A 14896-nucleotide genomic window follows, 5' to 3' on the forward strand; every position below is an offset into this window, starting at 1 on the left:
TGCTCCGCCCTGCTGCGGAAACAACGCAAGGGTAGGAGTGACCTGAGCACTGGGGACCGAGCAGCACACCAGACTGACTGACGCCGCCCCGGCCTCCTGCAGCTCCCGCCCGGTGGAGGCAGACGCATCAACAGGCAATTTCAGTGCAGCGTGACCAGGGCCACTCTCTAGGGAAGCCTGGGGACCGTGTGGCCACAGGAGGGGCCCGACCCCACAGAGGGAGGCCGGGGCAGGCTGCAGGGCAGGTGACGACTAGAAGACAGTGCAAGTGGGCTGGTGAAGGAGGTTCAGGGCGGGGGGTGGGGTTTGTCTGAGCAGAGGGGCCAGCGGTGCAAGTAACTCAGCCAGGAGGGTGGGCTGGGAGACCTGCTGGTCTCAGTCAGTTCCGGTGGAGGGAACGTGCCACAGGATGGGTGGGAGGGACCCAGGGGACGGCCGCACTCTGGGGCAGACTGTGGAGGCTCAGAGCCTGCCTCTCACTGGACTGTTTGCCTAGGTGTGACTTTGTGTGATTGACTAGGACTCTCTATGTATGTGTGTTTCTGGGGGGAACTGTGTGTGTGAGAGTATGGAATAGTGTATGTTTGAAAAGGAGGGGAGCTTGCCTGTTTGAGACCATTTAGGGTCTGTCCACTGTGGGTGAGGTTGTGTGTGTGTGATTGTGTGTCCATGGATGTCCCTAAGTAGTAGATATGTGGCTGGCTGGCTGTGACCAGGAGTGTCTATATGTCTGATGTGCATATATATGTACATATATGGCATATGTGTGTCTGTGTGTATATGTACTATGTGTGTCTTTGTGTAGGTATGTGCTTATAAGTGTGTGTATAAGTGAGACGCCTGTATACTGCTGTCTGTGGAGTCCAGGGCAATGAGAGCCAATCCCCCCTCTTCAAACTCTGCTGCCTGCCGGCAACACACACACACACACACACATACACACACTCTGGGGCTGGGAGGGGTGGCTGCCCATCGCTGCCACAGCCAGTCAGAACTTGCTAATTTGCATGTTAATGAAGCTCGGGAGCTCTCCAGCCTGCGACTGACAGGAGCCCCCGGCGCCCCCCCATATCCTTCCTGACAAGCCTGGGAGGAGGGGGTGGGGGGACTGAGAACCAGCAGAGGGAAGAAGAAGTGGAGGAGGCGCTGGGCTGAAGCTCCCCTTTCTCTCACTCTTTTCTCGCTCTGCCACCCCTGTGCAGGCCCTAGGCCCCTGCCACATGGCTGCCTGCCCCTCAGTCCCCCTGCACTCTCCCTCCTGGCCTGGCTCAGGGGCAGGGGGCTTGGGCAGAGGAGGCTGCTCAGGGGTCCCCATGAGGTGAGGCTGGGCTGCCCGCCCCCTGCACCTGTGTGGAGCATCCAGCAAGCCCCCCACAGGCACCCACCCTGGGGCAGACACCCTGGAATGGGCCTCTGAGAGCAGATTGGTGCCAACACAGCCAACAGGCCCTCCCTCCTGCCCCCTCTGGGAAAGGGGACCCCTGTGAGCTCTTCAGCCTACACCCCAAGAAAGCGGGCTCAACCCCACCCAGCCCGCGGGAGATCAGGGCTTCTGCACCAGGAGGGAGAGAGGGGATCAGGGTGGGGCACAGGGATGGGGTTGGAGACCGGAGACAAGATGTGTGGGGAGATTGGGCTAGAAATGGAGGGTGTCTGCCTCCAGAGAGCTGTGCTCCCAGGGAGGGGAGGGAAGGGGGTGGGTGGAGGGTGGGAGAGCGGAGCCCTCACAGCTTTGATCAACAGGTCAGTGCCCGGTTGTATGGCTGTCTCATGCTCAGTCCTGTCCCCATCCACATTCTCCTTTTGGTCCCTGGATCCTTCACGCTTCCCACCCCGGCACACCCCTCCGGTCCCATCCCCTCCTCCCCTCCTTCCCTTCTTAATCAGCCACATCCCACAGGAGGCCGGGCCCTCTGGGGAGCCCTCAGCAGCCGTCTCCTCAAAACACTGTCTGGTTTTGTCTCAGAGGTGTGTCCCTGCCTTGGCAGAGACAGGGTCTGGGCTGGGGGTCCTGGCTCCTGCCTCCTCAGCCTGGCCCCCATTGGGCATTTTCTTCCCTCCTTGGCTTCCCTTCTTCCCTCTCTCTCTGCCCTGAGTCTGGCCTGCTGCCCCCATCTCTCCCTGGGTCTGGGCCTGCGTCTCTCCCTCCTTTTCCCCAAATGCACAAATATTCATATTCTCCCTCTCTCTGTCCCAGCTCCCTTGCCCTGTAGGTCCCTTGGCACCTGCCCCCGCCCCATCCCCGCTGCGGCCAGGCCTCGGCCCCAGATGTGCTCTGGCCAAAGCCGGGAGGCAGAGAGGTGAGGGCACCTCAGCCCTGGGTCTCGCCTCAGCAGGTGAGAGGAGAGCCAGGCAGTTGCTAGTGTTAATTGCAGGGAGGATGTCTGGCAGAAATAAGGTGGTTTTTCTGCTTCAGTGACGACTGTTACAATCAAATTGTCCACAGACAATTAGCGGAGTGGGAGAAATAAGAATTAGATTTCTAATTATTTTCCCAGTAAAAGCCGCCCTGGACCCCGTGGGTGAGGGGGAAGGGCTTTTCAGTGGAGCCAACAGGCGCTCTCGTGGGTCTAGCTCCCCTGGGCGGGGGTGGGGGGGGACCCCAAGCAGGAGTGTCCACGGGGGAAGGAAGGTGCAAACCTCGCTGAATCTCGGGTGCTGGAAAGAGCTGGGGATCTGGACACTTGGACCCCACAACTAGCCTTGAGGCTAACTTGCCGTCACTTCCCATTTTTGAGTCTGGGAGGCTCATTCCAACTCCCGGGTCATAGAGCTGCTGTGAGGAGTGAAGGAGAGGAGGCGGCAAGAGCACCGACAGACCCCGGCACAGGGCAGGGCGTCCCGCGGGCCCTGGCCCCAAGCCCACACGCCTGTGGGCATGTGCAAGCTCACACACACTCAAGCACAGGAAGCCTCTCCTTCCACACCCCCCTGCCTCCCTGGTTGGCCAGGTCTGTGTCAGTGACAGAGGGAGGGGACTCAGCGAAAGGAGGGAGACGGAACCCAGTGAAGCCCCACTCTGAAGAGGACGCCTCTCCCTGATCTGTGTGAGCCTCAGCCTCCACGTCTTGCAAATGAGGCTGAGGGTGCCACCTGCCTGGGGTCGAAGCAAGGGTTCAGTGACACACATGTCCAGGGCGTGCCTCAGGCCCGGCACACAGCGTTTGTGCTCAGTAAATACCATTCACAGCCCAAGTGCCATCCCAGGCATCCAGCCCAGGCCTGTGAGGCTGCAGAGGGAGGGGAGGGGGCGTTTCTGGAGGGAACCCAGTTAGGCAGCTGAAGGAAGGGATGAATAAGGACTTCTCAACCCCTACCAAGCACAAGGGCTCTGGTCTGAGTATCGTGAGCCCACCAGACCCAGCCTTCGTCGGGGGCCCCAGACACTCAGAAGGACAGAGGACGGAGCAGAGAAGGACCCACTGAGGTGAGTAGGACGGTCCTGGGTTCGCGTCTGGGCAGTGCCCCTTCCTAGCTAGTCAGGCCACTGCCACTTCCCCTCTCTGGGCCTGTTTTCTTCTCTGTAAAGTGGGGAGAATATCAGTGGCTTCCTCGCGGAGTTGTTTTGAGGCTGTGACAGGGCTCTGCTCCTGGAGCGTGCTTTTAGGGGCGGGAGGGGCTGCTGGCACCACCTCCCTGACTTGAACACCAGTGCTCCATGTGCCTGCACACAGACTCGAGGTCCGCAGGTGGGAGCCTCCGGGCCACACCGAGCGGAGGGAAGACCGAGCTTACTGATGTCCTCCGAGTGCCCAGGGCTAGTGCAGCTGACGCACCTGCACCCAGAAGACCCCATGCCGGTGCTGCATGTGATCATGCTCTTGCTGTCACATTCGTACACGCACCACACACACCCTTCCTGGGGCAGCCAGAATGTCCCCAAGTGAACTGAGGGGAAGCTCACGGCCGCACCCACCAGGGCTGTGCTGGGGAAGCAGCTGGAGCCCAGCTGTGGGGTCTGGGGTGGGATGAGGGGAGCTGCTCGGAGACCCAGCTGGGAGCCAGGCTGGAGGGGACTCAGCTGCATCTTGGGGCTGCAGGCCACCTTCCTACCTCCCTGCAGGGCCAGCTGGCTGGGCTTGGCAGGGCGGAGGTCACCTGCCTGGAGGTGGCAAGATCCTACCTGTATTGATCTCCCTCCTCCCCCCGCCCCCGCTCCTTCGTTAGCAGAAGTGACTGGGACCCTGTGGACTGCGCCTGCCCGCTTTCGCCCACCTTCTATGCCACGTCTTTCCTTCTGCCCCACCCCCAGCTCTCTGTCATCTCTCTGACTCCCTCTCTCCTTGGGCCCCTGGATCCTTGTCTCTCTGGGCCTGGGTCTCCCCACCCGGTGCTGGGCTATGTAAATGTGGTATTTCCCGTCTCATCAGCAGGGCTGCCTGCTTGGCTCACATTTAATTTGATCCGTGGCAGCGCCTCTGCGGAGCCACTCATCAAAGCGGGAAGACAATTAGGTGAATGTCAGGGTGGCCTAGGCCCCATGGGGCGACCAGGGCCTGGGGCTGGGGCCATGAGGGCTGGCGGCAGGGGCCTGGCTGCAACCTTCGTCTCCCTCACAGCCTGTCCATACTTGGGGGCCAATGCCTGTGGGGTGGCCAGAGGCCTGGACTGCCCCAGTGAAGACCAGGCTGCCCTCTGCCCAGGACCAGGCATTGAGGGGCATGGCCGGTCCCTGCAATGCAGGAAGGGCTTGGCAGACACCCTCCCCACACCCGGGTCCTGGAAAGCAAGGGGCCTGGGCATCTGCATGGATACAGTTAGGTGGACTCCTGGGCTGGGCGCCAGTCGGGTTTGAGAGAGGATCCGAGCTCTGGCTCAGGATCCCCTGAGAAAAGCATACATTCTTTCCTCAGGCACTCCCGGGCCCGCCCATGCTCACTCTGAGGGGCCTCTCCTGAGGGGTCTCTCCTGAGGGGTCCTCTCCTGAGCCTCAGCCTGGCCTTTCAGCCTCCCCTCTCTGTTTCTCTTCTTCTCCCTCTGTGTCTTCATTTCTCCGATTCTCTCTCTCTCTCTGTCTCCCACCTCTCTCTGCCTCTTTTTCCAACTCATCCCTTTACCCCAAACCTCTCCCTTTTCCTGGGTCTTACACCCACACCCCCACCCACCACGTTCTCGGTCTCCCTGGGGCCCTCGAGCCTCAGCTACTTGTCTGTCATTCCCCATCTCCCTCTCCATGGCTTCCACAGGGGTGACCCTGCCCCAACGGCCCACCGATGGCTGACCTTCTAGGCGAATCCCAACCCCCGACCCCCGTCCTGGATTCCTCCCCACTGCCCCGCACTCCCCAGGGATCCCCTGAATCTCCAGTATCTCCCTCCCTGCTGGCTCCTTCCTGTCAGCTGTCAACACATTCAAGTCTCTCCTTTCTTAAAAAACAATAATAATGATAAAATAATTTTAAGAAATACTCTCCCTTGACAGCCCAACCTCTTCGACCGCAGCCATCTCTCCCCTCTAGGGAAGCTTCTGGGACTTGTCTACACTTGCTCTTTGACCCACTTCAGGCTGGCTTCTGTACCCCTCACGCCCTAGAAACAATCCTCGCCAAGGTCACCACCACCAGTGACCATGGGTCACGAAGCCCACAGCCGCGCTCATCTGGATGAGGGGACAGCATCAGGCACAATTGACTTATCTTCTCTTCTTGGCTCTCCTTTGCTCCCACGATGCCTCCTGGCTTTGCCCCCACCCCTCTGGCTGTTACCTTCTTGACTCCACCCCTGCCCTTCTCACAAGGCTGCTCTCCAGAGCTCTGTCCCGGGTCCCCTTCTCCATTCACCCTTCGCGTGACCCCTGGGTAATGTAATCCATGCCCAAGGTTTCAGTCACCGTCTGTGTGCCTACACCTCTGATCTTCTGCTCCAGCCCAGCTCTTTCCCCTGAGCTTGGGACCCGACCATCCAGTGCCTCCCGGCCCCTCCCTGTGTGTTCCATGGCTATCTCAACCCCAAGGTGGCCCAAACCAAGCTTTCTCTCTGACCTACACCCCACTCCTCCTCTTGGATCCCCCAACTTGATGACTGGCACCTTCCTCTCCCAGTTTCCCAAGACAGAAACCTGGCAATTAAACCAGAGCCCCTCCTCCCACCGCATCCACACAGGGTTGATAATGGACTGCAGATTCATCAATTCTGCCTCCAAAATATTTCTCTTTCTCTAAGGCCTTGAAAGTCCACCATCGCCTTCCCCATCCTCCCTAGACAGACCGCTCAAAGCGGGATGTTCTTATTGTTCCTTGGAGGCATCTTATGCTTTCCCACCTCCAGGTGATTACTCTCTCTTTGTCCCCACGTGGAACGTGCTCTTCCTCGTCTTTGCCTAATTCCTGCCAAATCCATCTTGCCCCCTCTTCAAAGCCCAGCTCCATCCCCTGTCCTCTCTGCCCCATTTGGCAGGACTTCCTCTCCCTCTAAGCTCCCTGGCCTTCTTGTCTGGTCCACACCTGGACACACAGAGTCACCTCCCCGCTTCTCCTGCATACACATACGCCTACATTTCCCAGGCTCCTTCTCAGTCAGTGGGTCATGTGACTGCTCCTGGCCAATGAGCTGTGGATGGAAGTGAAATAGTCACTTCCTGGCCAAAGCATACAAAAGCTGATTCGTGACCTTCCAGCTGCTGCAGCAACCAAGAAAGCGGCTTTTGAGATGATGGATCCTCAAGATCAAAGCGGCATGGAGAGCTGAGTCACCCCATGAAGGACAGCAGCCCAGAAAGATGCCTGGACCTGCGGGAGATTTTGCATAAGCCAACAATAAGCTTTTGTTATGTTTCTCCACTGAGATTTAGGGGCTGTTTGTTACCGCAGCATAGCCTGTCCTGTCCTGACTAATACAGCCCTCTCTGAGTGTAATTGCCCTGTCTTTAATCTGAGGACAACCATCTGGGTGGCGGTGAGGATGAACTGTTAAAAGGTCTGCACCCGGCTCCTGAGTGCCTACTGCATGCCAGGCTCACTGTAAGTCCCTGACCACGAGATGCCCTGGCTGGGCAGATGCTATGACTCAGTGTCTGTGTGCCCCAAATGCATATGTTGAAGCCCCAACCCCCCATGTGATGGTGTTTGGAGGTGGAGTCCTTTGGGGGCCTAGGTTTAGATGAGGTCATAAGGGTGGAGCTCCCACAGCAGTAATAGTGCCCTTATGAGAAGAGGAAGAGACCAGAGCACTCTCTCTCTGCATGGGAGGAAACAGCGAGAAGGCGGCCGTCTGCAAGCCTGGAAGGGTCCTTACCAGGAACCAAATCTGCCAGCACCTTGAGCTTGGACTTGCCAGCCTCCATATCTGTGAGAAATAAATGTTTGCTGTTTAAGCCGCCCAGTCTGTGGTACTTTGTTATAGCGATCCAAGCAGAGTAAGACAGCAGGGCTCCATTTATCAGAGAGAAAAGAAAGAGATAGCTGCATTCAGCTGCTCAGGTTGGGTACTGAACAATTCCAGGGGGGAGGGACGCTGACAAAGTTTATAATGTGGAAGTCACCCCTTAGAGCTGTGAACTGTAGTAACCCTGTCGTACTCCCACTCCCAGTTCGGTTTGGAACCCACTGATAAATATGGAGACTGATTTTGTTATTAGAAGAGTAAGAATTGGGGAGGAGAGTCTGAAAAGGGCACTGGAGAAACAGGAACAATGGTTATAATATTAATATCATCATAATAATATCAGGAAACATCCACATCGTGCTGCTCTGTGCTAGGTACCGCTCCAAGCACTTTACTAATGTTTACTTATTTATTTCTCACAACGGCAGCCCTATGAGTAGGTAACATCACCCCCATTTCACAGATGAGGAGACTGAGGCAGAGATAAGGTAAGTTACTCAACATCGTGTGGCTTGTAAATAGCAAAGCCCGGATGTGAATCTGGGCAGTTTGGCTTCAGAACGCTTAACCCCTCCACTGTATGGGCTCCTGGAATGCTGGCTGTGTGAGCCCCTCCCCAGCCCAGGCCATGGCCTGGATTTCAGCTCCAGGGTCAGGGTGAGGACAGAAGCTGAAGAAACTGATTTCATGAGAGTGTCTGAGAGATGATAAGCACAACCCCAGTTCTTTGGGGACCAGATGACAAGGCCCAGAGCTGAGCAGGAACACAGCCCCCTCCACCCCTTACCCCTTGTGCCCCCCATCTTCACCCTGCTGCCCTGGCCTGGATGAAGATCCCAGAACCGCTAGGGCATCCAGAGGACAGAGGGTCAGGGGGACATCCAGAGGCCACCCCTTTGACCTGGTATTGATATTTCCGGTGGGAGGAATGGTGGGGAGGATCCGTCAAACAGGTTCAAGGGTGGCAGATGTCCATAAACAGGAGTGTGGGCAGGACCAGGATGGAAGAATGGGTGGGCTCCTGTCGTGAAAGATAGGTTTGTGGGCCCCTGTGTGACCCCACCTCTGGAGCCTGCCAGAAATGGTGGAAACTGAGGCGGGTGGCCTGAGGCCCTGCAGTGAGAGGGGGGGAACCAGAGCCTTAATCATTTGGGCATTCCCAATAAATGCAAATGTGACCTCACGCGTGCTCATAGGTTCTTCAGCTCTGTGACACATCATGCACCAGACAGGAACTCATTTAATTCTGACATCAGCCCATTTTACAGATGAAGAAACCAAGGGTCAGAGAAGCTGGTTGCCCAAAGCCATTCAGCCATCAGGGAGCAGAGCCTGGCAGACCCCGGGGCTGTCCACATCCCCAGCTGCCCCCAGAAGTGCCACCCTCCTGAGAGAACTCTCCACGTCCCCAAGGATACCTGCTACTGGGAACCAGGTTATCCAGGTCTCCTGCAGCCTGGCAGAGGTCTGCCTACCAGGGGGAGCCTCTGCCTCACCCGCCCACCCGTGTGCCAGGGACAGAAGGGGACTTTATGTGCAATCTGCCCGACTCTCCAGAAAGCACTTAGGTTTACGATGTGCATGAAATTGATCGCCAGTTGGCGCAGCCCCCGCTCGCTCAGTGCCAGCCCAGAGCTGGCAGGAGGCTGCCCCTCCCACCCCCCGCTTTCAAGGAGCATCAAAGCCGCCTGCCAAGGCCCCTCGTGAGGGTCCTTCTCCTCTAACAAGTGCAGAGTGGAGGAGGGAGCTCTGCCCAAAGGACTTTCCACAGCACACAGACCCCCCACCCCACGAGAGTTAAATAGCTCCGTGTTTTATGCCAATTCCAGCCTTTTCTGCTTCTCTTCTAACAAGCTGATGCTTTCAAAGGCCCCACTAATTGGTGTTTGCACCTCGCACACCACGACACTTCGATAGTCACTTAGGACGTGGGTCCATCCATCACACCCACGGTACAAGAGGTGCTCACCTCACTGCACCAGGGTGCCTGGGCCTGTGTGCCCCTGTGCCTGTGTGCACATGTGAGAGCAGCCACGTGCCTTGCTTCACATGTGGAGGACACGTGTCTGCACAGGCACACATATGTGCACCCGTATATAAATGCTCCTTTGAGGATATTTCTCGTGTACCTATGTGTTTGGATGTCAGTGCCTGTGCACGGGTGAACACCACCATCTGTGTACCCCGGGGGTGTGCATTTGTGTGTGCACACTTTCCTGGGTGAGTGTGTTTGAGTGCATATGTGATAGAACTTGTGTGGGTTTATGCATGCTCTCGTGTGCCTTGCATGTTGGTGGGTGGACGTCCGCTTGCAGGCAGGCATGTACATGTGAATTTTTGCAAGTCTTGTAATAAGATACCTGTTCATGTCCAAGTGCATCTGTGGGTGTGTGGGTTTATATGCCTAAGCGCAGGGGAGGACAGATGTGCGTTTGTGTGCATGCAGGTGGGATGTGGAGACGAGAGACTCCCTGGTTGGGGACATATGTGCATGTGGCATGCGTGTCCATGGGCATATGTATATGACTCATGGAGGAAAGGTGTAACTTAGTAGTCAAGGGCCCACAGGCTTTGGGTTTGAGGTCTGGCTCTGACATTTTCTAGCTGTGTGACTTTAGGATAATCACTTAACCTCTCTAATCATCAGTTTTCTCATCTGTAAAATGCAGATAATCAAAGCATCTACCACATGTTGTGGTTGCAAGGATCAAATGGGACAACACATTTAGAGGGCTAGCAGGAATGTGCAAGAGGCAGAGGTGTGTGCCTACGTGCAGGAGGGGGCCCTTCACACCCTCCCAGCCCCCCCTCCTCCCCGGGAACACCCGCAGTATAGACACTTTTCCCTGGCCTCAACATGGAGCTAACCGCCTGGAAGAGATCTGTGAGCACCTGGGGAGAGAACTGATCAGGCCCAGGTCATATAGTAACAGCGACAGCCTCTGAGATCTTTGTCGCATCCAAAGTGAGTTCATACTTTTATTACCTACCTTTGACAGGTGGGAAACTGAGGTGCAGAAGTAGATGCCAGCCAGTGGCAGAGCAGGAACTTGCTGTCAGAGGATGCCACCTACACCCAGGCTGTGGGAAGCCAGGGTGTCCCTCCATTCCTGAGGGTGGAGTAACGCACACCTTCACACCTCAGGCACACATACACAAACCCGGAGCAAATGGGATTCCTCACCTGTCCCCAGCTTGGGGTGTCAGCCTCAGGGGAGGGTCCCTGATGGGGACCAGGCTGAGTATGGACAGTCCTTAAGGAGCCCAGCCCTGTCCCTTCTGTAAACACAGCTCTAGTCTAACCCTATCATTTACTCACCGAGAAACCGAGGCCCAGAGAAGGAAGGGAGCTTGTTCAAGGCCACAGGACAGAAAAAGCTAGAACAAGTGCTAGGCCCTGGCACCCAGACATGCCTCTCACCCCCTTGCTCTTCTCATTCTCCACATTGCCACGCAGCTGGCACTGACCAAGCTGGTGAGTCACGGGGCAGGGGCCTCCCCATGGGCAGGTCCTAGGGCTTTCAAGCCCACCTGGTAGTCAGCCGGAAGGGTCCATTGCCTCCCTATTTGGGGGAACATGACCTCTAGACCTGGGCTCCTGGACTGCCCCCACCTAAGACTGCAAACAGTATGTGTTACTTTTATTTCCCTCCTATTGTGCAGGTTAGTTTTTTATGTTACTTTTTTAATTTAAAAGAATTAAAACTTTAAAAATCACAACCAGCAGCAGCATTGAAACCTTGCCAGTTGACACTGCCAACTATCATTAGTGCCACCATCCCCAGAGTCATCACCAATGCCAGCCCCGGGGTAGGACTGTGCCCCCCCCCCCACCAATTCCCACCCCTTAAGCTGCTGTTACCCCGGCCCGTAATGAAAGTCTTTGACACGGAATCAAGCAGAAATGGTCTTCCTCCACCATTTGCATTTCACTTCTCCTCCCACCCCGAAGCTCATTCCAGGGTCACATGACCCAGAGCCCGCCCCAAATCAGCATCCCTCTCTGCTCCCAAGGGCTCCTGGCCTAGCCTGTCCTGCAGAAGCTGTGGGCTGGACTTTGGCCCTGACGTCCTCGCTGGAGGCTGGCAGCCAGCAAGGGAGCCAGGGGGGCAAGAAGGGCGAGCGGCCCCCTCCTCAACCTGGTCCCCCACCCACCCAGCCGGCGGCCTGTCTGCCTTCCTGAGCTCATTAACTGCAGGTCACCGTTCAGCAGGAAAGACAAGGCGTGGGTTCTGCGGGCGTTCATTAGCCGTGAGAGGAACAGTGTGTGTGAAATTAGCAGTCACCTGAGGACCTCGATAATTTCATAATTAGGAGGCCTAATGGCTCCAGCTCTGGATGCCAAATGACTTAACCCCTTGCCTGCTGGGCACCAAACCCCTAGCCCAAGGCTGCAGGGGAGGGCCTGCAGTAGCCCCCTGCTCCAGGGCCCCTCCTATGGCCCTATTATGCTCATTTTTGCCACCCAGCACCCAGCACCAGGGCTGGCACAGAGTTGTGGCAAATAGAAAGTTTATGGAGTGAATGAATGAATGAACAAACATGGATCCGAACGGGGAAAGGGTTTCAGCCCCCACTGCAGGTGCTCAGGGATGAACAACTCTCCATCTGCGTGCGTAGGTGTGGCTGTGCACATGCACGTGCGAGCGGGAGGGCACACACACGTGTGGGTCTGTGATGTCTGCTTCTAAAAACCTTGTGTGTGTCCATGTCCACGCTCACACCTGTGCTACTCATTCTGCTGCCTCCTGTCTGAAAACAGGGGGAGCTCTATGATGGGGCCCCAAGAACCTCCCTTGATGCCAGCTTCTTTGGGCACTGCCTAATAGTGGCTCCAGATGTTCTCTATAGGGGCACACCTGAGGGTTATAGGGGGCTGAGGGACTTTGCCTTGAACCTGCATTTGCATAGCAAGTGCACCTTAGACTGAACGTCTAATTTTTTTTTAGACTGAATGTTTATTTGGGAGGCTGGTAATAATAATGGGAGCTAAAGTCACAGCCTTTAGCATAGGGGGAGCTGGTTATGACAGCCCCCCCAGCCTGCTCCCCCTCCTCCCAACCTTCCCCTTGTCCTGAAGAGGTGAGGAGGTGAGCGCTGCGGTGGAGGGGTAGGTGCCCTGGGCTCCAGGCCTGTGTAGGCCTTCCCCAGTCTGGGACAATTGGTTCTGAGCCCCCACCCCCCACCCCTGCCCCATGACCCTGCCTCATTCCCCTAATTGTAGAGCGGATGCGGAGAGGTGAGTTGGGTGAGAAGCAAGGAGGATGGAGAAATGGGAGAAAAGGAGGATGGAGAAATGGGAGAAAAGGAGGCATAAGGAGAACAATAAGGGAAAGGAGAGGGGGAACTGGAGGGGAAGGGGGAAGAAGGGGTGGAGGAGAAAGGATGCGAAGTCCCAAGGAGGTGAGAGAGAAGATAAGAGGAGAGAGGAGAGGGAGGGGAGGGGAGAGGAGGCGAGGCAAGGAGGCTGAGAGCATTATCAGCACTTAAAAAGCCAGCAGCTCAGTTCTTCTTTGGCACAAATAATAGCTTTTTATGAATAAATCATGTGTCAGACGCCTCCCAGGGAGTGGGCATGGAGGGGGGCGCGTCTGCTGGGCTCCAAGGCTGGCAGGGAAGGGCCAGTTGCCGACCCCCAGCTGCAGGGGTGTTGCCTCCCTTCCTCCTGATGCGGCCCAGCAGGACAGAAGCTCTCTCTGGAATTTCCACTGGCCTGAGCCTGGCAGAGCTCAGTCATTGCTCTGAGGTGGTCTCGCTGCTCCCTGCTCCTGAGCCTGGCCGGATCCCAGGGTTGGGAGTGTCCCTCTGTCCCCCTCCCCTCTCTCAGCAGAGCAGCCCAGAAGACACGCCTGGCAGGGGAACACCAGCTCCAGTGCACCAGAGAGAGGGATGCGCCGAGACAGGCAGACACTCAGAGAGGAAGGCATGTAGCCCACACAACTCACACAGGCATGGACTCCACAGCCCCAGGCGCACATGTGGGCCTACGGGGAGATGGAGACACTGTCATTCCCAACACACACACACACACCCTCAGGCATGTGCACACTCAGATAGGGAGACCCTGACCATCACTCAGCCTGCCCCCCTCCCAGCACACCTACACACACACAGGCCCACACAAAAGATGCACATGGAGCACAGACACACACAGACCTGCACATGCACACCAGCAGCCCACCCTCCGTCAGCCTAGGGTGGGGGCAGCTTTGCAGCCCATATGGAGCCCAGGCCTAGCTGGGCTGTCCCGGAGTCTGGTATGGGGTGGGGGTGGGGCATCTGTCACAAGGGAGGATCTGTCAGCTTCTATGTCCTCCCCACCCACAGGGACAGCTACCACACCCCACAGGGAGGTTTCGCCCCTCACCTCGAAGCCCAGAACCTGTCCAGGTCCTGCTGACTCAGAGCTCCTCTGCTCCTCTGCTCACAGCCACCTCCCCAGAGGCACTGGGGGCTGCAGGAGAGCCCCGGCATTGAGGCCCACAGTCTGGGCAGGACTCCGGCTCTGTTCCTTGCCAGGAGTGTGACCTTAGAGAATAATTCCAATCTTATCTGCTCTTCCAAACAAATCTGAGACAGGTGCTACTGCCCAATCTTCCAGACCAAGAAAGTGAGGCTCTGAGGGGTAAGAGTACTGGGCATTCCTTCCGAGGATGGCGCTCTTTCCACAGATTCCACAGATTCCAGATTCCTGGTTTTCCTCCTCCTCTCCCGCTGGCTGCTCGTCTCAACCAGTGGGCTCCTCGTCCAGTGCCAAGGTGTTTTAAGGTGTCCATCCAAGCAGACCTGGGTCCCCTGCTCTTTCCATTCTGCACCACCCCCCAGGCCACTCCCAATATCTCCCTGACAGCCTCTGTGCCCTTGGTTCTCTGACTCTCTCCAGCCCAGACACCTTCCTGGGCTCCTGACCCCACTATCCAGCTAGACATCTCCAGGCTACCATGTCGCCCAATGCCAGGGAATGCCATTCACACAGTATACATGCTCCCGAACATCCCTCCCCAAGCCCAACGGTTCCCATGGTACGTAACTCAAACTGAGCCTGTCTGAGACTGAGCACACCATCTTCCCCAGGGTTCCTCCTGCCACGATGTTCCCCATCTCAGGGAATGGTCCTGTGTTCCCAGGTGCCCAACTGGAAACCAGGCATCACTGACTCTTCCTTCTCCCTCATCCCCCATGTCCGATCCAAAACCAAGTCCCAGTGACCCCACATCCAAACTATATGTGACCTCATCCTTTCCCCTCCAACCCCACTGCCCTCCCCACTCCCTCATGGTTTGAGTCACCACCAGCACCTCTGGCCTGGCCACGGGCCCTCTCTCGCTGTTGCCCCCTCCAGCCCATTTGCCTTCATGTCATCAGTAACCTTTCTGTCTCTGAGTTTTGGCCACACTAAACTGCCTTTAGTTCTGGAACCCACACGCCCCCTTGACTCTGGGCCTCTGAACTTGCAGTTCCCCTGTCTGAATCCCTCCCCCTCCCAAGGCCAACTCACCCTTCAAGGCTCAGCTGAGGCAGCAACCCCTCCAGGCACTTTCCCTGACTCCTCAAGCCTGGGATGGGTGCAGCGT

At 56.9% G+C, this 14896-nt stretch overlaps 1 long non-coding RNA gene across 1 annotated transcript; it reads left to right on the forward strand.

Annotated features, from left to right (window-relative positions):
* The first annotated feature begins 2618 nt into the window (after positions 1-2618).
* LOC138919980 (uncharacterized) lies at positions 2619-7314 on the forward strand. The gene is made up of 2 exons (XR_011430561.1): positions 2619-3427; positions 6616-7314. It is a non-coding gene; the product is annotated as an uncharacterized lncRNA (long non-coding RNA).
* The last annotated feature ends 7582 nt before the right edge of the window (positions 7315-14896 follow it).

Source organism: Equus caballus, chromosome 2 (assembly GCF_041296265.1).
Source record: "Equus caballus isolate H_3958 breed thoroughbred chromosome 2, TB-T2T, whole genome shotgun sequence".
Lineage (NCBI taxonomy): Eukaryota > Metazoa > Chordata > Mammalia > Perissodactyla > Equidae > Equus > Equus caballus.